The sequence below is a fragment of the Amblyomma maculatum genome, chromosome 8 (genome assembly GCF_055883805.1).
Source record: "Amblyomma maculatum isolate TAMU_Amacu chromosome 8, ASM5588380v1, whole genome shotgun sequence".
Taxonomy (NCBI): domain Eukaryota; kingdom Metazoa; phylum Arthropoda; class Arachnida; order Ixodida; family Ixodidae; genus Amblyomma; species Amblyomma maculatum.
The window spans coordinates 126,373,075-126,400,950 of record NC_139351.1 but is presented as its reverse complement, the minus strand read 5'-3'; the positions used below and the strand labels follow the sequence as shown (position 1 = coordinate 126,400,950).

Here is a 27,876-nt window from a genome sequence, read left to right as displayed (position 1 = left end):
GGCGCCGCTTTCGCGTATGGCTCGCCGGAAAATGTGCTGTCGCCATTGGGTTCCATGATAAAACACGCAAAAATGCCAGGCAGTTTCTCGGTCTCGGCATATGATTCCTTTCATGCCGGTTTTTCGAATACATTTCTTTACTCAGAATGCAGGCTTATTCATTTTGCACGCATTAAATAAATCATTGTCTTAAATACGCGGCTAGATAGCGATAAATTCACTGACAAGAATGAGTGCAGTTGGGCCACAACAGCGTTTTTTTTGTTTTTTTTTTTCGAAGAGTTTGCCACAAGGCATAAGTTGAGAAAGGGGGAATGGGATGCAGGAGATAGAAAGTTAAAAGGAGTGAAGTCCAGTTGTGCTTATGTATTCGAGAAGGTTGGCAGCATAGCGATTGTCCATTGTCCATTTCTCATAATCACCATCGCGATTCCACCGCAGGCCCACCTTCATGATTATCCGTTGCCTAATGTGCGTCGTTGATGGACACGTCCACAACAAGTGACGCACATCGCAGACGTCAGGTGGAGTCTCACAGTGAGGGCACCTGTCAGTCACTGGTAGATCTTTTTCCCGCCATCGATGTCGAACAGATGGGGTCAGAGCCGCCCCTGCCCGGATCCGGCGCACTGTCACCTCCTCCTGCCGAGTAACACTACGGGGGAGAGGGTGCGAACACGGAGGAATGAGAGCGCGTGTTCGCTGGCGCAGAACTTGCGAATCGGAAACGTGGGACAGGAACGGATCTGGGGGAAGAGGGGAAGGTGGTGGATCGTCTGATGTGTTTATATGCGTCATAGCATATGCTTTTATATTATGTGGATCGCGAGCATGGCCGCGAATCCAGTGTATACGAATATGACATGGGTACTTTGAACATAGCAAATGCGGAATGAAGAAGAAGACCAAGAATGCGAACGGTTTGTACCTGGGGAATTGGGGTATTATCTATCATAAAATTTACGGATGGCTGTGTTATTTGGAATGTGCGTCGAACGGCCTTAAGCTGTTTAAGGGCAGTGAGAGAGTCTGTGTAAAGATGGACTGCATTGAATGTAGGAACTGGTGGAAGGAAATGTATGGCATTGTAAATTGCTTGAAGTTCCAGTGCCAGAGGGGTGCACGTATCCGCGGTATATGTCACGTGAGTGTTGAGATGCGGATGAGAGGGACTATACACAGAAGTAACTCCTCGCTGTGCAGTATATGATTCATCGGTATATAATATGCACCCTTCAGGCAGATGTGCGGATGATACCGACAGGGAAGCAGTGGGGCGATTGTCCGTGAGCTGGCAGTACGACCATGGAGGTAGTGTATTTAAATGATGTAGTTGTAAAGACTGTTTGCGAGCTCTGTTTGCCATCCGCTGATCAACGAGTTCAGTGAGCGTATTTAGCTGGGCATACTCCTGAAGTACTGGTATGGGTGTTAGGCGGGGAAGATGTGTAATTGCACGCATAGCATCACAATTGATGGCCTCAAGGGAGTCCCACTGTCTGCGGGTGAAAAGTTGAAACTGTGCCTGGTATATTATACGTGGCTGGAGGACAGAGCGAACAAGCTGGCGGGCCGTGTGAGCACGCGCGCCGCCAGAGCGCATAGCTATGCGACGAATGAGACCTAAAGTAGCGTGAGCGGTCTTACGGATGGGTGTCAGCCACGGGGTGCCAGTCCCAGAGGAATGAAGAAGAAGACCAAGAATGCGAACGGTTTGTACCTGGGGAATTGGGGTATTCTCTATCATAAAATTTGTAGTGGGAGCTTTCCGTAAGCCAGCTTTATTTCCAATTCGAATGAAACAGGATTTTGTATGCGAAAGAGTTAGACCCAAAGGAGGGAGCCGAAATGTCAATACATCCAGCGCATGCTGGAGGGCCGCCTGATGGACAGACGTATCTGGTTGACAGCGTTTTTTGCATCTCGTTGAGGTGAAAGTCATGAGAGTTCTCAGTAAACAACGTTATGCCGTTCGAACCTTTGGAAGACAATGAGCCGGAAGGCGGCGCCGCTTTCGCGTATGGCTCACCCGAAACCGTGCTTTCGCCATTGGGGTGCATGACAAAACAAGCACCAATGCCAGGCATTTTCTTGGTTTAGTGGACTTCGCCAACACCGGGCTCTGTGTTACCGGCTCTGCGGCCTTCACACGCCTTTTTACAACGTGACATCTGGTAGAGAAGTGCTGGGCAGATCTTTCATGTACCGGACGCCCCTTTCAAGCCGCGACTGCAGCCAAGGACGCACTCCCAGGGTAGAAACGCCTGTTCACAAGGACAGCCGGCGACTATGTGGCCTATCTCCCGAATTCGGTCCGCTTCCTGATCTACGGTCTATAAGTACACAGACTATAACTATGAGCACATAAGAGATTCCTGCCAATGTCCTGCTTCACCAACGAGACCCCCTCGCTTTTATGGTCTTCCCCATGAAGACGCCGAGAACTGCCTGGACCAGTTCGACCGGGTGGCCACCTTTAATGCCTGGGACGCGAACGCGAAGATGCGCTATGTCTACTTTGCCCTAGAAGACTCGGCGAGGACCTGGTACGTCAATCATGAATCTCGCCTGCAAACATGGGACACGTTCCAAGCAGAATTTCTTAAGGCATTTATAAGCACGTTTCGTAAAGAAAAGGCCGATCTTCTACTTCAGAATCGCATCCAGCATCCGAGCAAAAGCATGATGGTGTACGCGGAGGAAATGAAGCCCTTTTTCCGCCGCGCAGATCCAAACATGTCGGAAGAGCGAAAAGTGCGATTATTGATGAGAGGTGTGAAAGAACAGCTCTTCGCCGGCCTCGTTCGCAGTCCGCCAGTGACAGTGCTTTTGTCACGGAAGCTACTTCCATCGAGAGAGCGCTTGACATGCGGGCACGGCAGTACGAGCGCACGACCGTGTCGATGTTGTCCACATGTGCTGAGAGGTCCACCGTTTCATCAGGAGACTCACTGCGTGAGACCATACGAGCCATTGTGCGCAAAGAACTGGCGAAACTCTTGACTACGCCGGCGCAGCCGCAAGTTGCATCGGTCACCGATGTTGTTCGCGAAGAAGTGCAACAAGCTTTGGGTGCTGCGCCGCTTCTTGCAAGCCCTCCACAACCACCTACAGTGAGACGCCGCCGTCGCAAGCCGTTTTCTGCCGCCTGCAACACCCCGTTACAAAGCGCCTGCGCCGGTCGCTCCCCAAATGCCACTGCCACCTTCTCAGCCGACTTTCCTCCAGCGACCTAGGCGCCGCCGAACTGATATCTGGCGAACCGCGGACTACCGGTCGCTGTGCTACCATTGTGGCGAAGCTGGGCATGTCTGGCGTCGCTGCCCGTACAAAGAGATGGGTCTTCGCGGGTTCCCCTTCGGTGCTCGCTGTCCGCAGCCGGGAGAGCGCCCACGGGAGATTGCCGACTACCTTTCTAACCCAGACTCAGTTCAGCGCCGCCGATCACCTTCGCCCCGCCGCTACGATTCCTCCGATCTGCGGGAACAGTCTAGAAATCTCCGTAGGGGAAACTAGACGCAGCAGCCTCTGAAGGTGTGGCTGCTTGATGACGAAATTTACAAGACCCTCCAACGACGCAAACCACTTCGCCGACGCCGAACAACTCAGAGACAACGACGACGATTACCCAAGCTAACGGCAAGCCGACAACCCGATCAACTGCATAGGCCGACCCCTTCTCTACGACAGCGCACCTCTTCGACTCACCGGAGCCAAGACCAGACACCTCGACATTACCGCAGCGAGACGTCACCGCCAGCCGATTTAGACCTTTCAATTGATGGCATCGCCGTAACCGCTTTGGTGGATACTGGGGCCGATTATTTCATACTCAGTGGATCATTCGCCGCGGCACTCAAGAAAGTTACGACAGCTTGGGACGCCCCTCAGATACGTACCGCGGGAGGACATTTGATTACACCTAGAGGAACGTGCACAGCGCTACCGAGCCACATTCAAGGGCGAACCTTCCTGGCAACGTTTGTTGTGCTAGCGGATTGCTCCAGAGACGTTATACTCGGTATGGACTTCCTGACGGAAAACGGCGCCATCATCGACCTGCAATCTCAATCGGTTCAGTTTTCGACAGAGAATGCCCTCGAAGTTAACTGTGTCCTGCCGGCGCCGCTCCATACTCTCGACGAGCACGTGCTTGTTCCTCCCCGCTCCAGTGTAATGGTGACCGTCGGTGCGCACACCCTCCGGGGAGTGGAAGATGTCGTCGAGAGTAAACCGCCTTTGCTTCTCGACCGCGGTGTTGCTGTTGCTCGGGCTGTTGTCATCCTCGAAGATGGCAAAGTCGACTTACTTCTCACCAATTTCACTAACGAACGCCGGTATCTGAATAAGGGAACAACGGTCGCTTATATTGTTGCCATCGCTGAAACTAGGTGCGTGCACAGTTTAACTTGTGATTCTCGACCGGAACAAGAGGAAGTAAGTCGCCGACCTAAAGTACGACATCAACCCGGCACTACCGCAGACCGAGCATGATATCCTGAGGAACCTTCTCAATCGCTACAGGACTGTGTTCGCGTCGCTGCCGCGCGTCGGTCGCACACACCTTGTTAAACATCGTATTACGGACGATACAGTACAACCACTCCGACAGTCACTCTATTGTGTCTCGTCTAACGAACGTGCCGCAATTACCACTCAAGTTAAGGAAATGCTTGATAACGACGTTATTCGACCATCTCAGAGCCCCTGGGCGGCACCTGTAGTCCTTATCAAGAAGAAAGACGGCACATTACGGTTCTGTGTCGGTAGTCAACCGACGATTGAACAAGGTAACTAAAAAGGATGTTTACCCCCTGCCCAGAATCGATGACGGTTTAGATAGCCTATGCAACACCAAGTATTTCTCTTCCATGGACCTCGAATCTGGGTACTAGCAAATCGAGGTAGACGAGATGGACCGCGAGAAGACTCCATTTATCGCTCCAGACGGGCTATACGAGTTTCAGGTTATGCCTTTCGGCCTTTGCTCCTCGCCAGCGACTTTTCAAAGGCTTATGGACAGCGTCCTCGCGGACCTGAAATGGCAGACTTTTCTCGTGTACCTGGACGATGTGATCGTCTTCGCCCCGAGTTTTTCAGAGCACATTCGTCGCCTCGAGGCGGTACTGCAAGTTATAAAGTCTTCCGGCCTTACATTAAAGGCAGAAAAATATCACTTTGCCTGCGAAGAATTGAAATTTTTAGGCCACGTCGTCAAGAGGGAAGGGGTCCTTCCTGATCCCGAGAAAACTGTTGCCATCGAGAATTTCTCACCGCCACGAGACCAGAAAGAACTTCGGCGCTTTCTCGGATTATGTGCGTACTACCGCCGCTTTGTGCCGAATTTCTCCAAAATCGCCGCACCCCTTACGTATCTCACCAAGGCAGATGTATGGTTCCAATGGGAAACATCGCAGCAGCAAGCTTTTCAGGGCCTTCAACAGGACCTTCAGTCACCGCCCATTCTGGCGCACTTTGATGAACACGTTGATACGGAGGTACACACCGATCCGAGTAATTTTGATTTGGGCGCTATTCTATAGTTCAGGTCCAAGAGGATCAACAACGTGTACTGGCGTAAGCAAGTCGTTCGTTTTCGAAGACTGAGGGCAATTATTCTGCCACTGAAAAAGAGTGCCTTGCCATCGTGTGGGCAGTTATGAAGTTCAGACCATACCTGCACGGGATACCTTTAAAAGTAGTGACGGATCATCACGCACTTTGCTGGTTAGCCAGTATCAAGGATCCGTCAGGGCGCCTTGCACGATGGAGCCTCCGAGTTGAGTTTCCCCTTCAGGTGGCCAGGTGAGGAAACACTTGATGATATCGATGTTTTTAATAAATTTAAGATTCAGACTCGCAACAATCACGTTACTTGATAGCACGACAGAAAGATTAACTATTTATTTACATATAAATAAAACAAGAAGACACAAGCATGGAGAAAACTATTTACAAGACTGACCCGTTGGTCGGACGAAATCAGCCCAGAGCGCTTACTTTTAAGCCATCTGTCTCCGCCCTTGGCGGGGACAGCAACCAATAAGCAATAAGGCAACCTTTCTCACCAATCAAAGACTGGGGAAAGAATATTAACTACACAAACACTTGGGAAAGGAGAGGTCCCAACCAAACATACGAACGGCACTGACGTCACCACATTCCGAACTTCTGCTTTCCCTTGTTTTCCTTTCGCACACGTGCATGCGGGACGAACGTATGCCGCGTGAACAACAGCTGAAGTTCTTTATAAAAAAGAACAGAAAGCTGTTACTGAGTAGCCAAACGCCACCTGGAAACTCCCAATTGAGCAAGCTTCTTCTGAGCACCCGTAGCTCAATGACGCATTGCGCCTCATCGCGCGCTGGTCAGCCACCGCACACCTGCTACCCCACAAAGGCTGTATGCGCATGCACAGAGGGAAAGACGCGTACGTAGCAATACGAGAATACATACAAAAGAAAACCTCTGCAGGTTCCCGATATGACATTCAACACTGAACACTGCACAAAGGGAACGAGCGCTCTGCGGTGGCAGCTGGTGACGCCGGCAACAATATAGCTGCCATCGCGTCTCCGTCGTGCGCCCGCGGTCCCACCAAATTGGTAGTCACCGTGACCGAGGACAGGTGCACATCTCAAAGTATTTATCTCGGTTCGTACGCATGTACGCGAAACCGAATCACGCGAGAATTCACCGAACTTCACACTTCGCCTACAAGAATATGACATCACAGTGACCTGCACATCTGGTCGTAAACATTTGGACGCAGATTGTCTTTCCCGGGCTCCAGTCAAGCCTGCCCCAACTGACGCAGGCGAAGACGAAGCCTTCGTCAACGCAGTAAGCTCTACAGACTTCGGCGTGCAACAACGCACCGATCCTGATCTTCAGGCAATATTTGATTATCTGCAAAGTTCTAGCGGTAAAGTTCCTGTAGCTTACCGGCACGCTTTACCATCTCTCTGCCTACGCGACGACGTGCTGTTCAAAAAGAATTTTGCCCCAACAGTCGACATTACTTGCTTGTCGTTCCTACGAATCTACGCAACGAAATTTTGCATGCCTGCCACGACGAACCAGCTTCCGGCCACCTTGGGATTACCAGAACGCAAGCAGGGATAACAGAAAAATACTACTGGCTTCGTTTGGGACATGACGTTACGAATTATGTTCGCACTTGCCGTGACTGTCAGCGCCGAAAGATTCCTCCTGTCAAGCCAGCCGGCTTCCTAAAACCCATAGAGCCTCCTTCACAGCCGTTTCAACAAATCGGGATGGATTTGTTTGGACCATTCCCCACCTCAAGCTCCGGACAAAAGTGAATAATAGTCGCCACCGACTACCTGACCCGTTACGCGGAGACAGCGGCTCTTCCGAGTGAACCGCTATAGAAGTTGCAAAATTCTTTGTACTGCAAATCGTCCTGCGCCATGGTACTCCCCGGGTTGTGATCACGGACCGAGGTGCTGCTGCCTTTTCTGCTAAGCTTATGTAGCATATTCTTGACTTAAGTTACACAAGTCACCGCAGGAATGCTTCCTACCATCCCCAAACAAACGGATTAACAGAACGTTTAAACAAAACGCTTGCCGACATGCTTTCAATGCATGTGGACGTTCAGCACAAAACGTGGGATGCAGTCCTACCTTACGTAACGTTCGCGTACAATACAGCCATCCAAGAAACCACCATTATGACGCCGTTTAGCCTTGTTTATGGCCGCCAAGTCACAACACACGACGTCATGCTGCCCCATGTCGACGACCACCCCAATGATGACGTTGCGTACTTTTTGCAACGTGCCGAAGAAGGCCGCCAGCTCGCTAAGCTGCGCATCCGTGAGCAGCAGGTGCAGGATACGCGACGCTACAACCTGCGGCACCGCGAGATTGAATATCAGACGGGTGATCTTGCCTGGGTCTCCGATTCGACGACGCGGACTTAGCGAAAAGCTCTTGCGTCGCTACTTCGGTCCTTACCGAATTCTGCGCCGCGTTGGCGCTCTGAACTATAGTTGTTCCTCACGAGGCCCCACGATCAAGTCGTGCCGCACGCCCAGAGATACGTTGTTCAACTCAAACATTATCACGCGAGGATGACCTCCCTGTGAGTCCGTGACTTGCCTCGAGCATCGGGTCGATGCTTCCTCACCGGGAGAGCTAATGCTACCAGTGTGAAGAAGACAAGGAAGAGAAGCAGAAGACGACGAAGCTCCCGTTTCGCGCTCGCACCGTTCGTCCCTGGACTTCGCCAACACCGGGCTCTCTGTGTTACCGGCTCTGCGGTCTTCACACGCTTTTTTACAACGTGACAATATGACGAAGCCAGATGTGACTGCTTGATCATAAAATCCCCACATGCAAGGGGATCATTGGAAATGTTATTTTGGGTTGTGTGTATTGTGTCGAAGACAGGCAATAAAGAAAACAAAAAACAAAGTACGACTATAAAGTAGAAGAGGAAGAAGCGAAGCAGCAGCAGAAGAAACGAGCGCCTATGTTATTTGGACAACAAAAAGCGTCGGCGGCTCCGCGCGCCGCACATGAGGTCAGATTCCAGCGCCTTGGCTCGACGAGGGCAGTAGAGCTTTCGCTTTAAAAATGCTCGTTTCCCGCGACTCACCAAAGATCGAGAACTACTAAGTCGACGCTCTAACCCACCAACTGCGTCAGCGATGACGAAAGAATGCATTCACCTAACCCTGGCATGGCTGCCGCCAGAGCTTTTGCAAGCATACAAAACGAGAAAGAAGCGTAGCCAGCAGTGTGCGATCAGCCGCCACGTTTTTGTTGTTTCACAGCAGCGGGCAGTATGAAAAGCGCTTCCAACGAAATCGAGGTGAAGCCACGCCGGCGAGGAAGCCCCTAAAGAGGCGAGCATTGCTATCAGTTTGGCCATGCGGCCAAACTGATAGCAACTGCGAACCATGCAGGCGTTATCGCCCCTCGTCATGATGAGGGGCGATAACGCTTGCATAACGCCTGCCGGGCTAACGCATGCATGCGTTAGCCCGGACGGCAGGGAGCGCGCAGTTCGGTCGCTCTAAAAAATGCCGTTTATCCTCTTTACTAGGTGAGCCGAATTTTCAACTACGACTACATTTCGAGCGCGCCTGCGCTTCTATTATGACACATTGTCACGTATCTTGCGCTGCAATCAGGAGCCAAAACATGGACACCAATACCGGTGGCAAGTTCCGACTTCGCTTTATGAAAGGTAAGTGACTTGCGTTTGAGTTATGATTGCTTTGATTTGGTTTATGGGGTTTAACGTCCCAATGTGACTCAGGCTATGCATGGAAGGCGCCATAAGTGAAGGACTCCGGAAATTTCCATCAACTGGGGTTCTTTAACGTGCGCTTACACCGTACAGCACACGGGCGCCTTGCTTTTCGCCTCCATCGAAAAGCGGCCTCCGCGGCCGTTATTCGATCCCGCATCCTTGGGCACAGCAGTCCAGTGCCCTAACCATCATGCCATCACGGCGGGATTTAAATTATGAGATGTTCATAACTGTGTGCAAAACCAGCGAAGAATATAACCATCCCGTCACGGGAAGCAGCCCGTTTTACACCAGCACCAAATTTCTAGTGCCCCTAGTCTTTACCAAACTTTCGGAGAATGAAAAGCTGTTTATCAGCAAGCTTCTGCACCCACGAGCAAGTTACACGCAAATAGAGTCCTGCTCAGTATCGCACAAAATCTGTATCCTTAGTGCGGATTCAGATTTTTGCTTGGCTCCAGCGCGGTGGCTGTCGTTAGGGCGCTCGACTATTATCAAATCCTGGCCGCGGCGGCCGCTTTGCAGCGGAGGCGAACAGCAAAGCGCCCATGTACTGTGCGATGTCAGTTCCTGTTAAAGAACCCCAGGTGTTCGAAATTTCCAGATTTGTCCTTTACGGCGTCTCTCATAGCCTGAGTCGCTTTGGGAAGTTAAACCACATGAACCAAACCAAGCTAACCAGTTTCGTTTAGACCTACGCTTTTCGCATGCTTTAAAGTCAGTTTATTTGACGTGTAATTTGAAACAGGAGACACATGTAACGAGTTTATTTTGATCTTTCAAAGGCAACGCGTATACCGAGTAATAATTTCGATCTGCGGTTGATAACGTTCATGGATGCGATAAAAAAATTGCCGACGATTACGTTACTTCCTCATGCGAAATTTGAGCGCAGCTCATCAGCTGTTTCACCTTTTCGATAGATTGAGCCAAAGAGTTCGAGCAAGACACGTATGTACAATTACAGACTTTTTTTTTTCATTTCTCACACGTATTACTTCAAGAAGCACTCCACTAACAGTTCTTGGTTGTCATGAAAGAAGTTTTGTGGTCGGAGAAATGAAGAGAGCAATTAAGTTATCGGGAGGTTGCGGGAAGCAGCGCGTGGACCCATAGGAACGGTGCGCGACGAGCAGATAGCAGCAACTGAGTGATGCCGCTAACGCCACTGGCGAGTGAAGAGAACGTGACTCAGCGTTTCGGCTTGGGATGCACGCACAGTGATTCGCTGATAGCGAGCCGGCGTTTCGGTAACCAGAGAGCACCCTCGCCGCCACGCAGGAAGAAGGGGGGGGGCGGGTGCTGAAAGATTATTTTAAAAAATTAAGAATGTATTTATAAAATACCTTATCTCATTCACAAGCGAAGTTATCGAAATGCCTATTCTTTTTATGTTGATTGATACTTTTTAATTGGTAGTAGTATAATTTCTTAATCTTAGTGATTTGCCCCCCCCCCCCCCCCAACCTGTGGCTATGCTGCGGTACCGCTGAACCGCTTTTGGGCCCAGCCTTCGCCACCATTCTACTTCCGCCATGGTAACACGCGCGATCGGCGCCACGCAGGAAGAGGGGGGCTGAAATGGGGGCGGAGCTGGTTACGAGGCCGACGCCGACGTGAAACCCAGGAACGGGCGCCAAAGAGCTGCGCTCTAAAATGCTTTCGGCAGGACGCTTGCAGTTTATTGACACCTCGTAGAAGGCGAGGCAGGAACCCTGGCAGATGGGGCGATTTTGTGACTAGCGCTGGACGTCTAAACAAATCTAAAGTGCATGGTCCGAAATGTCTGTAGCTACACGAGACGTTTATAAAAGGGACTTCTTTAGTCGGCTAAAGTACACCGTTTCTTGGCTTCTGCACAACATTGCTTTTTTTTTCTTTTTGTAATGCACAATGCGCCCGTTAAAGTAATTGGTTCACATGAAGGGAAATGCGCAGTATCTGTCACACTTGTTTCTGTGGACACCTGTACCGCGTCGTGGGGGAAGGTTGGAGTGAAAGTGGTAAGAGAATATGCGCCCGCTATGGTCCGTAAAAGTACCGCTTTTACTTTTGACTACTTTTTCACCTTCTTGTAGCTGAATGTCGTTTTAAAACCGAACTTCTTATGATGTCGCAATAATTTTGACCGCCTACGGATGTTTAATGTGCAGTCGACCACACAGCGTATGGACGTCTGCATTTCGAACTCTTCTCAGATAAGTTTCGGAGTGACGGCGGCCGCGTTTGTAGTGCATTAGTACATACGTATGAAAAAAAAAATGAAAAGAAAAGTGATATGTGGTTGAATGATGATTGGGGGAAGTAGAGTCGAAAAAGCGCACAAGCGCTGGAATACCGAGACCAAACATAACAAAACGTGAAAAACAAGTGCACATTGCTCTATACATGTCTTTAGTGAATTGCACACTTTTTGACGCCAGCAAAAACATTTACAATAATTTGATGAAACTTTTAACGCTCGCACTTATATCATGCCTTTTAGAAGCAATTTGTCTTAGGCGCGATAAAGCTTTTTTATAAGCAAATTATTAGTATGCTTTTATATATTTACATATGATATTGTAAAAAGAAACCTGATCGAAATTGCTTGCCTTCTGAAATGCTAACCTGTGCGGTGAACAGTGGTGCAAGAACTCGCGTATTTGTGACCGCCCTTGTTGGTCGGCCCGACATTGGCCAACAATGCAAACACGGGGGCCAGTTCATTCTTGTGTCGTCTTTCAGCTGTCTCTGTCTATCAAGTAGCGCAGGATTCCCCAGTACAGCCGACATTGGCCCAGATTTTTGACGTAGGCATTCACATAATAGTAGACAACTCCTCATTGCACGTCGTTTGCTCAAACGTTGTTGTCATAGCAACAAGCTTGCAGGCTTTTGCCAGCTATGCCTAGGCTGAACATTGTCTCGACGTTGGTCCAAGGTTCGCCCGCCGATCAAGTCGGTTGCTCGATGATCGGTCGACCGTGCGCAGTTGGCAGCTTCTGCTTGGGATGATACATTGACGGCTAAACTTATCCAGTTTGTCTACTGCGAACCACCATCAAAATATTCCAGTCGAAATGTCTTGGTATCTGTCTTCCGGTTTTGTCTTGCACTTTTTCGCAAGAGACTTCACCTTGGTTGTCACTTTTAAATTCCCTACAAAGCACGCGTCGACCATTCACCGCACCGTTTTCCCGCCATCCATTTTCAATCCATTTTTTCTCCTTTATTTCTCTTGCGCCCAAACAAAAGAAGACTCTCACGCCGCCATTCTACCTAGGCTCACCTAGGAGCAGTTGTCCACAAAACCGCTATATTGGATCAACTAAGAAGTCCCACTAGGTGAATGACCAGTGCAATACAACGTAACCACGAACAGTGTATCGCGGCTTTGGAATAATGCGCGCGTAAGACACCAGTAAACGTTAGTAAACATGAATCACCGTGTGAAATTCGCTTACCGGCTCAGTCTTAACTGACTTTTTTTTCTGCAATATAGCTTCGGTTTCGGTTTCTGTTTCATTAGCCTAACTAAAGTAACCAGTGAACTCGAGGAACTGCAGCCGAACATTGGTCGCGACGTTACGGGTGGGTGTGAGATCACAGTGAAGTACACAAGGACTATCATTAACGCTTTGTGCAGCTGCTATGATTCCGTCTTCAGCAGCAGTTTAGCGTTAAAGTTAGCGTGAGTTAATATGACAAAGCAGCTATTATATTGAAGCTGATGTATGCCTTACGTATCTCATATATACTCTCTTGTTTAGTCGAAACCATCGTTCAGTAATTGTAAACCGAAATTGACACCACAGATGTATAAAAATATTCAGAGACACCTGTTTGCGTCATGTGTTGGCAGGCAGGCAGCGTTGGGAGGTGTTGTGCTATTCTTTCATGGTTTTGTTTGAGTGTTTGAGAGCACTGCACGGGCCTGACTTAGAGGTCGAGCTCGTGGCCCAAAGCTTGATCCCGGCCATAAACCGTGGCTTGAAGCCGAGGCGCGACCAGTAAAGATCGAAGTGATTCCCAGCCCGGATCCGGAGCGGGCTCGTTCTCACAATAACACATAGCATAAATCGGCCACTGTGACTGTGAGTAAGTGGATAGCCCGTTATACTTTGTGGCACGGGTAGAGGCTCTTTATTTTTCTTCTCTTTTGCATGCCTCAGCATAATATATGTGAGTAAGTGGACTCTTATTACACACATAAAGAACTGGCAGGAAAACAAGCTCGAATCACATTAAAACCTGAAGATCTCTTTTTTTTTTTCTGCGAACGCAAACACAAGAGATTACTGCGTAGTGAGCGCTGCGTACGCACAGCCCACATACTTTACGGAACGCTACGGCATGGTCGCGTACATGCTACAGAAAGGCTTTTAGTAGGGCGCAAGCGCAAACGTACGCAGGGGTCCGAAAGCTAACGCGGCCTGTGTAGTGTCATCTCGCAGCCATCCAAAAACTGAATTTTCCAGCGCAGGAACTCCTGCTTCTTTGTTTTTCCGACAGGCGAAAGATGGAACCCATGCTGCAAAGGTGCTGCTTTGGTTCGTCGTTGTTACAGAGGATGAGGATATAATGAGTAACTTTGACCGAATTAGGACACAACCCCCTGTAAACGTAGTAGAAAGCAAAAATTAGCAATGCGACGTACCGTACAAAATTTAAATGCGAAGAAGCAAACCATTTTTTCGAGAGAAACGATGTCATGTCAAAACTGTTTCCTGAGTTCACAGTGCGCCTATGATGTCATCATCCAGTGCAAATGAAACAATGAACCACGGAGAACACACTGCGAAACTAGAGAGGCGGAGTATATTTAAAATGCCCCGAAACGTATGCCGTAAAAATCGGGAGCATGGCCCATGGAAGCATATGCAAATAAAACTTACTAAAATATTTTTCCGGTTTATGCCAGCACCAATGAACACGGCAGATGGTTAAAAGTTAGCGAATGTTTTGAAGAAAAAGTATGTCAAAATATGCTGCAGCTTTTTTGGAGCCAAATAATATTTAACGCGCCACGATGAATCTGCGTTGTAAAGACCTACATCTGAAACCTAGCTGTCCGCTCTTCCGATAGCTTCAACGTTCCCTCTTAAATGCGGCCGCTGAAACGATACAAGCTTTTAAGCTGAAGGTAGTCATCACTAGGCACGAAAAACGAACCGTGCACAGCAGCAGACGACCAATAGTCCAGTCCGTCTGCTCGCACGAATGTCGTTAGCGGTAGCCGGCGTCGTCTGCAATCGAATAGAGCAGTACTAAAACTTTTAGTACTGCGTACGTAGGCATACGCAGAACCCTTGCGTACGTAGGCGGTCTGCGTGCTGCTTACTGCGCATGCGTCCTACGCAGCACGGTCCTTGCGTACTGCGTATACGTTGCTCGCGTACGCAGAAATCCCTACCTCTGCGCGCGTTCGCTGAACCGCCTGCGTGTTGCTCTCGCGTATGAGAAAGCTCGACAGACACGTTTGGCTATATGGCCGCGCATGATAAGCAGCAAACACGCAGCGCTTGCTCGTTTCTTTTCTTTTCATTGCAGGCGATTTGGCGTTTCGCAAGAAGTAAAAACTTCTAATCCATTTGTTGCTCCGCAGTACAGGGCGCGGATTGACTTATGCGACGCACAAATTGTTTTCTATGAAGGCGCTGCGCGAACGCTCCAACCTCTAGCTGGTGTATTTCGTCGCCAAGATCTTTGAAACTTGAAGCAGTAAGTACCAAGTTTCCCGTGGGCTTTACAGCTATGGACAAACGCCGTGTTTACAAACGAATGGAGCGCTCGCGTCCCCGCCGTAGACTGGGGGTGAAATGTATAGGCTTAACACGAGAATATGTGGAAGCGAAAGATTTCAAAGCCATTTTATGTCTTCACGGAGCACCTATGATTTTGTTTTTGGTATAGAGCAACTACAAACATCCTAGAACAGACTGTGAAAATATGAAATGCCATTTCAAAGGCGGAGTATCTATATAACATTGCGTGACTTTTAGGGGTACGGGCTGGTAGGGACCTTAGAAAACATGTAAACACAACTTACCGCAGTATCTTTCTTGTTTAGTACAGTATCAATGGAGACTGCTTATCATTAAATGTTGGCGAGTGCTTTGAATGAATGTGTGACAAAGTATGCTAAGTCATTCCACGGGTAATCTATTTATAAACACCGCCAAAACATGTGTTGTGAAGCCGTACATACCGCACACACGCTCGCTATGTGCTGGGGGCTTCTCCCAATCGCGGAAGCTTCTCGTATACAGCTTCCGTATGTACTAATTTTTCTTGATACCTTTCATTCAAAGTAAGCAGCCCATAGACAAATGTACATTCAAATGGCATTTTTAAACTTCGGAAGGGAACGGACCATTGTAGCAGACGGCGGCGCAGCCGACGCTCTATTCGATCGCAGACGACGCCGGCGACCGCGAATGACATTCGTGTGAGTAGACGGACTGTTGGTCGTCTGCTGTTGTGCACGGTTCGTTTTTCGTGCCGAGTGATGACTATTTTAGCTTAAAAGCTCGTATCATATGAGCGGCCGCCTTTAAGAGGGAACGCTAAAACTTTCGGAAGAGCAGACAGCTAGATTTCATGCGTATGTAGGTTTTTACAACGCAGATTATTCGAGGCGCGTTAAATATTGTTTGGCTCCAAAAAAGCCGTAGCATATTTTGTCATACTTTTTCTTCAAAACATTCGCTAACTTTTAACCATCTGCCGTGTTCATTGGGGCTGGCCTAAACCAGAAAATTATTTTGGTAAGTTTTCTTTGCCTATGGGCCATAGTGCTGACTTTTACGGCATACGTTGCGTGGCATTTTAAATATACTCCGCTTCTCTAATGAGACTTCGTATAGTTTTGCAGTGTATTCTCCGAGGTTCATAGTTACTTTGCATTGAATGATGACATCATAGGCGCACTGTGATCTCGGAAAACTGCTTTGACATGACATTGTTTCTTTCGGAAAATCGATTTGCTTCTTCGGATTTAAATTTTGCACTGGGTTGTATTGTTAATTTTCGTTTTCTACTACGTTTGCTGGGGGTAGAGCTCCGATTCGGTTAAAGTTATTCATTATATCCTCATCCTCTGCAAGAAGGACGAACCAAATCAGCACCTTTGCAGCATTGGTTCCATTTCTCGCCTGTCGGGAAAACAAAGAAGCAGGAGTTCCTGCGCTGGAAAATTCAGTTCTTGAATGGCTGCGAAATGGCACAGCACAAGCCACTGCGCTTGCCGCGTTAGCTTTCAGACCCCTGCGTACGTACGCGCTTCCGCCCTACTAAAAGTCTTTCTGTGGCATGTACGCGACCGTGGCGTAGCGTTCCGCAAAGTACATGGGCTGTGCGTACGTAGCGCTCACTACGCAGTACTAAAACTCTCTAATAGAGAGTTTTAGTACTGCGTACGCAAGCATACGCAGAACCCTTGCGTACGTAGGCTGCTTGAGTGTTGATTACTGCGCATGCGTCATACGCAGCACGATTCTTGCGTACTGCGTATACGTTGCTTGCATACGCAGAAATCCCTACCTCTGCGTGCGTTCGCTGAACCATCTGCGTGTTGCTCTCGTGTATGAGAAAGCCCGACAGACACGTTTGGCTATATGGCCGCGCATGATAAGCAGCAAGCACGCCGTTTTTTTTTTTTTTTTCTTTTCTTTGCAGACGATTTGGCGTTTCGCGAGAAGTGAAAACTTCTAATTCATTTGTTGCTCCGCAATATAGAGCGAGAATTTCAAATTGTGCCTTATGCGACGCACAATTTGTTTTTTATGATTGCACTGCGCGAACGCTCCAACTTCGTCGCCAGGATCACTGAAACCTGAAGCAGTAAGTATCAAGTTTCCCGTGGGCTTTGCGCTATAGCCAAACGCCGTGTTTACAAATAGGGCACTCGTGAACCCGCCGCACACTGGGAGTGAAATGTATATGGCTTACCACCCATAAGAAGATGGGGAAGCGAAAGACTTCAAAGCCGTTTTATGTCTTCACGGAGCACCTATGATGTTTTTTTGTATAGAGCAAGTACAAACATCCTTGAACAGACTGTGAAAATATTAAATGCCATTTCAAAGACGGAGCATCTATATCACACTGCGGGACTTACAGGGGTACGAGTTGGTAGGGCCCTTAGAAAACATACACACAACTTACCGCAGTATCTTTCTCGTTCAGTACAGTACCAATGCAGGCTGCCTATCATTAAAAGTTGGCGAGTTCTTTGAATAAATGAGTAACAAAGTATATTAGGTCATTCGGTGGGTAATCTATTTATAAACACCGCTAAAATATGCGTTTTAAAGTCGCACATACCGCATACACGCTCGCTATGCGCTGGGTGCTTCTCCCACTCGCGGAAGATTCTCGTATACAGCTGTCGTATGTACTAAATTTTCCTAATACCTGTCTTTCAAATAAGCAGCCTATCGACAAAACTACTTTCAAAAAGCATTTTTAAACGTCAGAAGGGAACTGTCCATTGTAGTATAGACGGCGGCGCAGCCGACGCTCTATTCGATTGCAGACGACGCCGGCTACCGCTAACGACATTCGTGCGAGCAGACGGACTGGACTATTGGTCGTCTGCTGCTGTGCACGGTTCGTTTTTCGTGCCTAGTGATGACTACCTTCAGCTTAAAAGCTTGTATCGTTTCAGCGGCCGCATTTAAGAGGGAACGTTGAAGCTATCGGAAGAGCGGACAGCTAGGTTTCAGATGTAGGTCTTTACAACGCAGATTCATCGTGGCGCGTTAAATATTATTTGGCTCCAAAAAAGCTGCAGCATATTTTGACATACTTTTTCTTCAAAACATTCGCTAACTTTTAACCATCTGCCGTGTTCATTGGTGCTGGCATAAACCGGAAAAATATTTTAGTAAGTTTTATTTGCATATGCTTCCATGGGCCATGCTCCCGATTTTTACGGCATACGTTTCGGGGCATTTTAAATATACTCCGCCTCTCTAGTTTCGCAGTGTGTTCTCCGTGGTTCATTGTTTCATTTGCACTGGATGATGACATCATAGGCGCACTGTGAACTCAGGAAACAGTTTTGACATGACATCGTTTCTCTCGAAAAAATGGTTTGCTTCTTCGCATTTAAATTTTGTACGGTACGTCGCATTGCTAATTTTTGCTTTCTACTACGTTTACAGGGGGTTGTGTCCTAATTCGGTCAAAGTTACTCATTATATCCTCATCCTCTGTAACAACGACGAACCAAAGCAGCACCTTTGCAGCATGGGTTCCATCTTTCGCCTGTCGGAAAAACAAAGAAGCAGGAGTTCCTGCGCTGGAAAATTCAGTTTTTGGATGGCTGCGAGATGACACTACACAGGCCGCGTTAGCTTTCGGACCCCTGCGTACGTTTGCGCTTGCGCCCTACTAAAAGCCTTTCTGTAGCATGTACGCGACCATGCCGTAGCGTTCCGTAAAGTATGTGGGCTGTGCGTACGCAGCGCTCACTACGCAGTAATAAAACTCTCCAATAAGGCCCGCTTGCCCGGCCGGGATTTTGAACAGTGAGCATGCCTCTACTTTCGTAGAGGCATGCTGTAGTGAGTTCCAAAGGAAAAAAATGAACCTAAACTCAAATTGAACAGTCATAAAACCTCAAAATCGCATTAGAAAATGTTTTTCTCCGCTGTAAAAATGAAAAAAAAAAAAAGTTTGTTTCTGGAACCGTGTTGTTATTTTTTTCCCGCTCTTCACGCACTCTTCGAGATGGCACTGTAGCGCATCGAATAATTGCCGTCGGTGATATCATGGCTTTCAGTAATTTGTACCGGCTGTATAATTCTATGCCTTAAACACAAGAAGGTGGAAAATATGCCAGCAACCTTGTTCAGTAGTGTATTTGGCACTCGATCGATGCTGGGTGGATAATTTCTTTGCAGAATATTACTGAGGGCAACAAATATTCACCTTAAGCATGCCGACTACTGTTCTTATTAACATAGTATAATCCAAGCCTAGTGTACAGCTTCGTATTTTATCTTTTCGCTACACTCCGGCTTTTCCCTGAGGTGGTTAACCGCTCAGCATTGTTAATATCGGCGTAAAAGACGAGCTTGGTGGAAGAAAGAGCATTTTCAGAAGCCATCATCAGATCCCACAGCTAAACGTACCAAACGGACCTTTGGTTTGTATCTAAGTGGTCTAACACCAGCCACAGGCCAGATATGCATAATTTGTTAGATTAGGTTGGTTTTATAGGAAGGGTAAGGCGCAGTATCTGTCACACTTTCTCTATGGACAGCTAAACCGCGCTGTAGGAGAAGGAAGGATCGGTGGGAGTGAAAGGGGAAAGAGGTGTCGTAGTAGAGGGCTGCGAAGTAATTTCGACCACTTGAAACAGACATCGCACAGCACATCGAGTGCAGTTTCAGTTAACCATCTTTCTCATCATTTTTGAACAGAGGAGCAACATTTGGATGACACAGTTGACGCCACGCTCGCTTACCGCGCTAAGCAATCTTACCACAGAGTTCATGATTCGCAACTGAAGTAAGGCTGCACCATGCTGAAGTAGCACCATCAAGTGGCGCGGTGGCACACTATTCGATGGGAGTTTGGAGAACACCGCGAAGCGGCGCGACCGCATCAAGTGGAGGAAAAGGCGGGAGTTTGAGCACGACGTCTGGGTTAATCCATGGGTGTTATAAAAAAACTGCAATTGTTGTACAACTTCCTTGGTGTTTATCCAAGGAGAATGGGTTAATCGTGTGAGGTTGCCATATTGCCATTGTCAAGAATAGTAGCACAGATATAAACCGGGTTACGTGCAGATATTTGGGAGAGGCCTTCGCTCTGCTATAGTACCTAGAATACTATAGCCCTGCAGTGGGTATAGTCAGGCTGATGACGATGATGATGATGATGATGATGATGATGATGATGATGATGATGATGATGATGATGATGATGATGATGAAACACGAAATCGCGCACACAGCTGCAGTGCCACAAGTTCTGTATTATAGTTTAAGGAATATTTTCGTACTCCTGGGCCTGACCTAACCATGATAAAATTTGAGGAAGTGTATTCTATAACATGGTACCGGTTAAAACAATCTCACCTGAGAAGTTTCTTGTTGCTTGATGAATACGCTCTGCATTTTGCTGTTGGCATGCGGGAGGTGTGGGCCTCGATTCCCAGTGTAACCAGGTGCCTTCTGGTTTCTCAATTGGTGCAAGTTTATCCTTTCCTTGTACTCGGATCATCAAGGGTGAAATATTTGGAAAGCGGCCCTTGGATCTTATACTTTATGCAGGCCAAACGCTTTGCTTCATGGCTTTCTGTAGCCAAGATGCTCTTGACATCAGTGTTCTTGGTTCATAAAGGGTGAACTATTTGGAAAGCAGCATATGGACCTTATACTTTAGCAGACCAAAGACTTTGCTTCATAGTTTTTGTAGCCAAGATGCCCTTTGCGGCATGCTATCGAGAGGCGTTAGCATTATGGCTTCCAGCAAGCATAGCAAGAATGAAGATAGGGCGTGCTGTGGAACGTGGCAGCCGCTTTCGGTTGCCGTCAGTAAAATTTTTAGAGCCCAAGGAATCTGGTTCTAAGCTGTGTAGTGGAGCTTCTTTAGCGGTTATGCAAGAGTTTCCAGTTGGAGAGGGTAGGATAGAAATCTTGCCTTCAGAACATTTGGAACATTGGGAATGCATGACAAGCCATATTGTGTGACTCAAAATCAAACCCCCTGGGTTCTATTTTTTTTTTTTTTTTTTTTTTTGCAGAGATTTTACTCCTCGGTTTCTAAAAATACGCCGAATTCAATTTTCGGGAGTCTGGTTCAGCCGAAATAGGCCAGCATCATTGATCGTCACCTTGCAGATTCTGATGGCTATAGGTGTTAAACGAGAAAATTAACGAGATGGGTAAGGCTTGGTAAAGCGTTGTAAGAGTTGCACAAACGTAGCTGAGCTCTCTGGCGCACAGTCCGCTATACCTTACACAAACTGAAAGGCTTCACATTCTTGCCCTCTACTCGTGAAACGCTGTCGAAAGTTCCGCCGCTACCGTAAACGCAAGTTACGTGACAGCCGTCATTATGCTTGTATAACCCACATGAAAATCAAGTCTCTAAGAGTAAACATGCACTTGCGTTTTTGTTCACGGCTCCCTATTTCACTTCCGTTACCAGATTATTATTACAAATTTTTGCGATAGCACTTCCTGAGGTAACAGAGCAAAACGTGGACGAGAGCACTTGCAAAACGAGAAAACGACACAACGAGTGCTATAAAGTGCTAGGAAAATATAATGAACAGCTGATTCGTGAAATAATTGAGGCTACTGAAATAGCCATACTGCGGGAATGATGTGTAAGTAAACCGCTTCTATTGTTGAACTTGAGCTGCTGAATGTGCAATCATTTCCGTGAGTGCGCAGAAGTGAATGTGCCGCTTTGTGTGCAAGATATGTTTAGGTGACACGTGTGGTGCGATTATGACTGCGCAGAAATGTGCAAGTCACTTGTTTGTGACATGTGTGGTCCTATAGGAAGTTGTATGTTTTTGTTTTTTTTTTCGAAATAAAAAAGTCGGCGCTCATTGTGTCGTCTTCTCGTCTTGTGCTCCCGTCCACGTTTTGCGCCGTTACCTCAGGATAGAAAACGAACAAGCCCAAGCAGTTATTCTGGATAGCTCTTCGATTATAAAATAACATCTCTAATACATTCATTTTTCCTTTAATTGCTGGTAACACTTTGGGGCTGAAAAAAGGGTCGACAAGCTCTAAGTGGCTTTTGACCGCACAAAGTACATTTTATGGCAACAACAACAACAACAACAACAACAACAACAACAACAACAACAACAACAACAACAACAACAACAACAACAACAACAACAACAACAACAAAGAAAGAGAGCGGGGGAGGAGTTAATTTATGTGTAGAAAACATTTGCCAAAGTCGAAAAACGGCAAAAATGGTGTTCTGAAACAAACACCAAAAAATTCACAAATGCCATAAAATAGATTCCGGACGCTTTACGCCATTGAGCCCGAGTTCTTTTCGGCGCACTGCGAATTTTGTGGCCAGAAGGCAAACTTATACCAAATGGATTGTCAGCAAAATAACAGCATATTGACATAATAAACCAGCCAACGTACGAGGGCTGGGGGGGGCCTTGTCCATTTCGGACTTCGAAGACCAACAAGCCTTAGTCGGAAGAACACGGGCACTGGCCTTCACCAATGGTGTCCCGTACTAGGGACACGATCAGCCTTCCGTTAATAGAAATCGTTGCGGCTTTCAATAATTATTTTCTTCGTCATTATCATCATCATCATCATCATTTCATGCCTATAGTGTTGGTGGCGTTGCGCCATGGCGGGACAGACTCCGTCACAGTAGGGAATTGACTTGGCTAGGATCTTTCTGGTCCACCTGGTAAAAAAGGGAAGCCTCAGTACCAATCCAAAAATCCTTTAAATAGACCTGCTTTTTTTTCAGGTTTGTGTATTGGCAAATCGTCGGCGAGAATTGGCACTGATTTTTACACAAGTGTTATTGATTAAGAACGTGTCTCTCGTGCAAATTTCCTACATTTTTCTGGCGTCATCACCTTAACTGCGATCGGAACGTTCGCTTTAGAAGCGCGTTTTAGCTTCAAAAACGAAGAAGAACGTTCGCGCATTCGTAAGTAGTTCCACTGGACGCTACCATCAGGTTTTCATCGGTCCCAGTAGAAATACACGGCGGCTTGTAGGAAGAGGGGCCAAGATGATGTTTCTCGAGCCCAAACGCAGCTATTCGAGCAGCTCCAGCGTGTCGTTGGACGAAGCGTGGAGGGACTCCATGCTAAAGGAATACGAGCACCAAGTCTCGGTGAGTGTGTGCCTACAGATGAAAGTGCGGTGGTTAGGTCTTTCGAATGAAATAATTAAAAATTGGCCGTGGTTCAGCCTCGTGTGAAGCGATAGCTCCGACTGAGGCGCGCGACGCTCCTCTGTATTACTCAAGATTGAAGTCAGCGATCACGTGCTACTCACGCCTTAAGCTACTTCCCTCGTCAGTTGACCCTTGACCTTTGACCTCGACCTTGGCCTTTGGGGGAACATAGCTACCCAAAGGGGTTATGGCGTAAGTTCCAAATTGACTTTGAAGCCATTTGAAGGTCATCGGCAGCACATAGTGACCTTGGCTTGGAAAACAGCGGCAAACACTCCTCGAAGGAGGCCCTCCAATCAATAGCGTTGACATTGCCAGGATGCCGCGGGTAATGCCATTTCACGGAAGTACTTGCTAGCCACCGGCGTTTCCACACTGGGCGATCAGAGGCGACTCATGAGAACCAATCGATGATATTTGTTGGAGGGCCAATTGTAAATTATGCAAATTAGCTAGTGGACGGAAATTAGCAAGTGAAGCAGACTTTAAAGCAACATTGTTTAATGCATCCGGCTCTTTCGAAATGGAGCTTAGGTACACTCACTCGGTTCATTCCTAAATGAAGTTCAGGCACTCTTCATTTAAACTCCTGGTAGTTTGACCCAAGTATTGCTTATCTTGAGAGCTGACGATGTTCCCAAGCAAAGGTAAAAGTGACTAGCATGTGCACGGCCGCAACCAGGGTCCCGCCCACCACATCGTCGTCGGCATCGTTCTGCTATCATACTTGCGGCCCAGCGCTCCGTGAAGTCACCGACCGGGGTCTGCGAGGCGTTGGATTGGGCGAGCGCGGTGTTGACTCGGGCGACGACTTCCCGTTCGGCCTTTCTCCAGACGAAACAAACCAGGTGGAAGACGAGTTGAGCCGACAACTCAAAGCGTCGATCCGCTGGCGCCAGACGCACACGTGGCTCCACACCTACTCCGTGTACTTGGACCTCCGTGTGAGGACGCTGATAGTCCGCTTCCTCGTTCTGGCACCCTCGTCGCAGCTCGCGCTCTCCTACCAAGTCAATGGCTCTGGTGCGCCTTCTACACCTGTCTATTCCTCAATAGGCAAGCGATATCACCGGCGGTTATATAGAAACCAGCAGGTGAATCTCTAGCTGATGATTCTGATGGACTTAAGGTATTACGATGATAAGCAAGATAGTTAAGAATATTGTAAAAAGAGACACACAAGGGCACCAAATTATATGATATGTTGACAAAGCGATGGCGTTATAAGATGCCTAGGCCTTCAAATCGAGTTTCGTGCCATATGTTTCATGGTTGTGTGGGGTTTTCCGGAAGTGTGCAGATCTGGTGACACGGACCTAAGGAACAGACATCTAAACAGCCGCCCCGCAGGACGCCGGATGCCGCTCTTTTATCCGATGGGCGCATTTCGACGCTATCGCGTTAATAATATGACAGGGTGGTCACGGAGTCTGATGGGAGGAAACTTCAATAGATGCTGAATTTATCCTAGATGATTATTACAGGCTTCTACTGAGTGGTGAGGTGGCTGGTTCTTCGCGGAGATAACTCCAATAGTTTGGCCAAATAGAAGTCCTTAGGCCTGCCATTGGAATAATAATAAAGAAACATTGTACAAGCAGGCACGGAAAGGACTGCAAAGCCCGCTTCCTGTTTTGCCCACGGCCACTTGCATAGTGCTTGTGTGAAAATGCCAAGATGTCGTTCTTATTTATTAGGCAACTGTTTTTTTTTTTTTTTTTTTTTTGCACATGACGATGAAGTGGGGTCCGTGGAATTGGGTATCAAATCGTTACGCATTTTTCTCAGACATACTATAGCGAACAAAGAAAACAGGTGAACGATAACTTTTAGGGTTAACGTTACTGTCGCTGTTCGCGCAGAGGTGCGAAGCCGAGTCGCGGCCCTTACCTGACCGAGACGCGTCGCCGCCACCCTGACGAGGGCCACTCGCTGCTCTACCGCAACTCGAGCGCCATGACCGAGGTGTGCGAAGGCAGCGCGCACCTCAGGAACTGCACGACCACATTGAGCAAGGAAGTGGTGGCCACCGCGGGATCGAGCTTCGTGGCTGGGGGACTCAGGTGCGGCCGCCACGAGCCCATCCTGGTCAACTGCGTTGTGCCCGAATATGCCAGCAAGTAGCCCGATTTCCACTTGTACATTTAGCCCCACGAACCAAGCAATATCAGCGCAAAACACTGATGGCGGCTCAACTCGGCTAAGCCTGTATATGCGTAGCGAAAGCCACTAAACGAATGGTTCACAAAACCCGAATGGAACGTTCTCGTCGCCTATAATGCACTTGCTGCAAACCGTGTGGTGCGACCGGTGATTCGGCGCGTCTTCTTGGCCCCTTCTTTATCTCCTTGCTCCATTTGCCCAGCTTCTTTTCCTGCCAACTTTTTTACAGGAGCTGGTGTTGAAAAAGAGTTCTTGGTTTCCTGCCTTTTCTCTCTCCTACCATCTTCATCTGTCTTCTCCTCCTTCTTCTTCTTCTTCTCTCTCGTTATAATGGCACCTACCCGTGGGGATTGGCCAGAATTCGTTGTAGGTGACATAATATAATTGATAATGTCGATTTGACTGTATGATAGATAACCTAATAATTAGGAGTTAGTGTTGCTGAAATAATCCGAAATTTTGAGGCGATATTAATAGAAAACAATGAAAAAAAGATTAAAATTGTAAAAATAATAAAAAGAATAGTAAAAAAAAAGAGTACAATTCAGACAGATCAGCGCTAACACACAAATCCTCCTATAGCAATATTATAATTATGAAGTAACTCACACACCGGGTTTAGGGCATACCCTTTGACGGTTGCACAAAAGGAGAGGAGGACAGGAACTGGTAAATGGCAATCCTAGGCGAGTAAGAGGTATTTCTAGATAATTTCTTCTCTGAGTGGCATACCTGCGGCAGGAGAGGATGTAATGTTCAATTGTTTCCCCATCATCACATGACGCACAAAGATTCGACGGCGTGAATCCAGAGCGACATAAATAAAGATTGAGCAAAGGAATTCTACAATGCATGAGCGTCATGGAAACCTCACATTGCCTCGAGGTACAACATCGGACATTCCAATGGAAATTTAAATGGTTAAAATCCGTAGTCGCAAGAAGTGGCTCAAGGCTCAAGGAGTTTAACGTTTGAAACCGTTCAAAACGGGATATATTTAGCAAAATAATATTGGGTACAACATCGGCAACAGGCCCATTGACAGCTGAATTTGCTAAATAATCCGCCATTGTATTAGAAGCGATGCCGCAGTGACCCGGAAGCGTATTGCCAAACCATATCCCGTAGGCGCACTGGAGCAGACGACGCCTTCAGCGAGTAAAACGGCGATTGTTGCTGAAAGATCTCTCTGAACGCAACCTAAAGGTAACATACACTCACTGGAAACGGAGATTGTTGCTGAAAGATGTCTCTGAACGCAACCTAAAGGTAACATACACTCACCGAGGCAGGAAATGATTATGGGGAAGGTAATTGCTTAGTGTAACTGTTGTCATACCGATTGTTACTTAAAGGTGTCTGTAAACGCAACCTAAAGGTAACATACACTCACTGAAGGCAGGATATAATTACAGTGAAGGCAATTTGAAAAAAAAAAAAAAAGAAAAAAACAACAACACAAGAGTCGAACGCATGTTTAAGTAGCATCAGTGAAAAGATGCGTGGTGTTATTCCATTGCGCCACCAAAACTTTTTTTTTCTTTATGGCCTGACTTCAGCACAATACACAAAACCACTTACAGGGCACAATGAGCATTCATTAATACAACAATCAGCCAGGTGGGTTGTGGCGTCGTCATGCTAAAATTCTCTTAGGGTCACTAATGGCTTCAATCTTCCGAGCCACTCGGGAGCTTCAGGAGCAAGTTTCTGAATTTCAATATATCTATTCATGCCTTCCCGAAAATAGATCCGTGCTGGCCGTGCGTCAGGATCGCAATGGTATCCTGCCATTCTCGAGCGCCAAATGCAGTGGAGGGCCATTAGCATAATAAGGTCAAATGGCACCCCATCCTCATTCTCTACTGGCAAGTACCCAATACCATGCGAGTCTAATGGAAATTCCTTTTTTAAAGTCCTTTGTAAAATATCCCAAAAGTATACCCCTTCCCAACAATGCAGGAAAACGTGGTCTATAGTTTCTGGCTGTTTACAAATTAAGCAATGCGAACCCCAAGGTAAAAATATATTCTTCCTTTCCAAGAACTTCTTTACTGGCAGGGTTTCCGTGTGTAACTTAAAGAAAAAAGTTTTTGCATTTGACGGGACCTGCATCGCGATGTAAAAGATGCATTTTTGCGTACTGTGTGCCAATTAAGGCTCGGAGATGCACTGCGCCACCAAAACAACGGCAGCGGTTGCCTTTAAATGTGTTCTTATTCATTTAGACAATATATATCCACTATTTGTCGCCTAGTGGCGCTGCTCAGAGGAATCGCGCCAGACATAGAGTTCCTTACACTAACTAGAGGGAAAGCTGAGGGCGCTGCACTTCAGCCACCATGGGCGCGCTAAGAATCATGGGCCGGTGTGCTACTTGTTGCGGGACAGTCGGTTTTTCTCGGGTACGTGGAGTGGCGTTACTGCGGTGTTTCTTTTTCGTCATCATCATCATTTGAAGGTGGGTACATAGACCACGAAAGCCATAGTAGCGAAGGCGCAAAAACAGACGTCGCCAATAAATGGTTT

At 47.5% G+C, this 27,876-nt stretch overlaps 1 protein-coding gene across 1 annotated transcript in view; it reads left to right on the top strand.

The window, feature by feature from the left end:
• Positions 1-8,996: 8,996 nt before the first annotated feature.
• The window catches only part of LOC146182507 (adenosine deaminase-like), a 45,336-nt gene continuing 26,456 nt past the window's right edge, over positions 8,997-27,876 (top strand). Inside the window, exon 1 of the mRNA XM_084577632.1 lies at positions 8,997-9,219. The gene's annotated coding sequence lies outside the window, so the exon portion shown is untranslated. The remainder of the gene's footprint in view (positions 9,220-27,876) is intronic.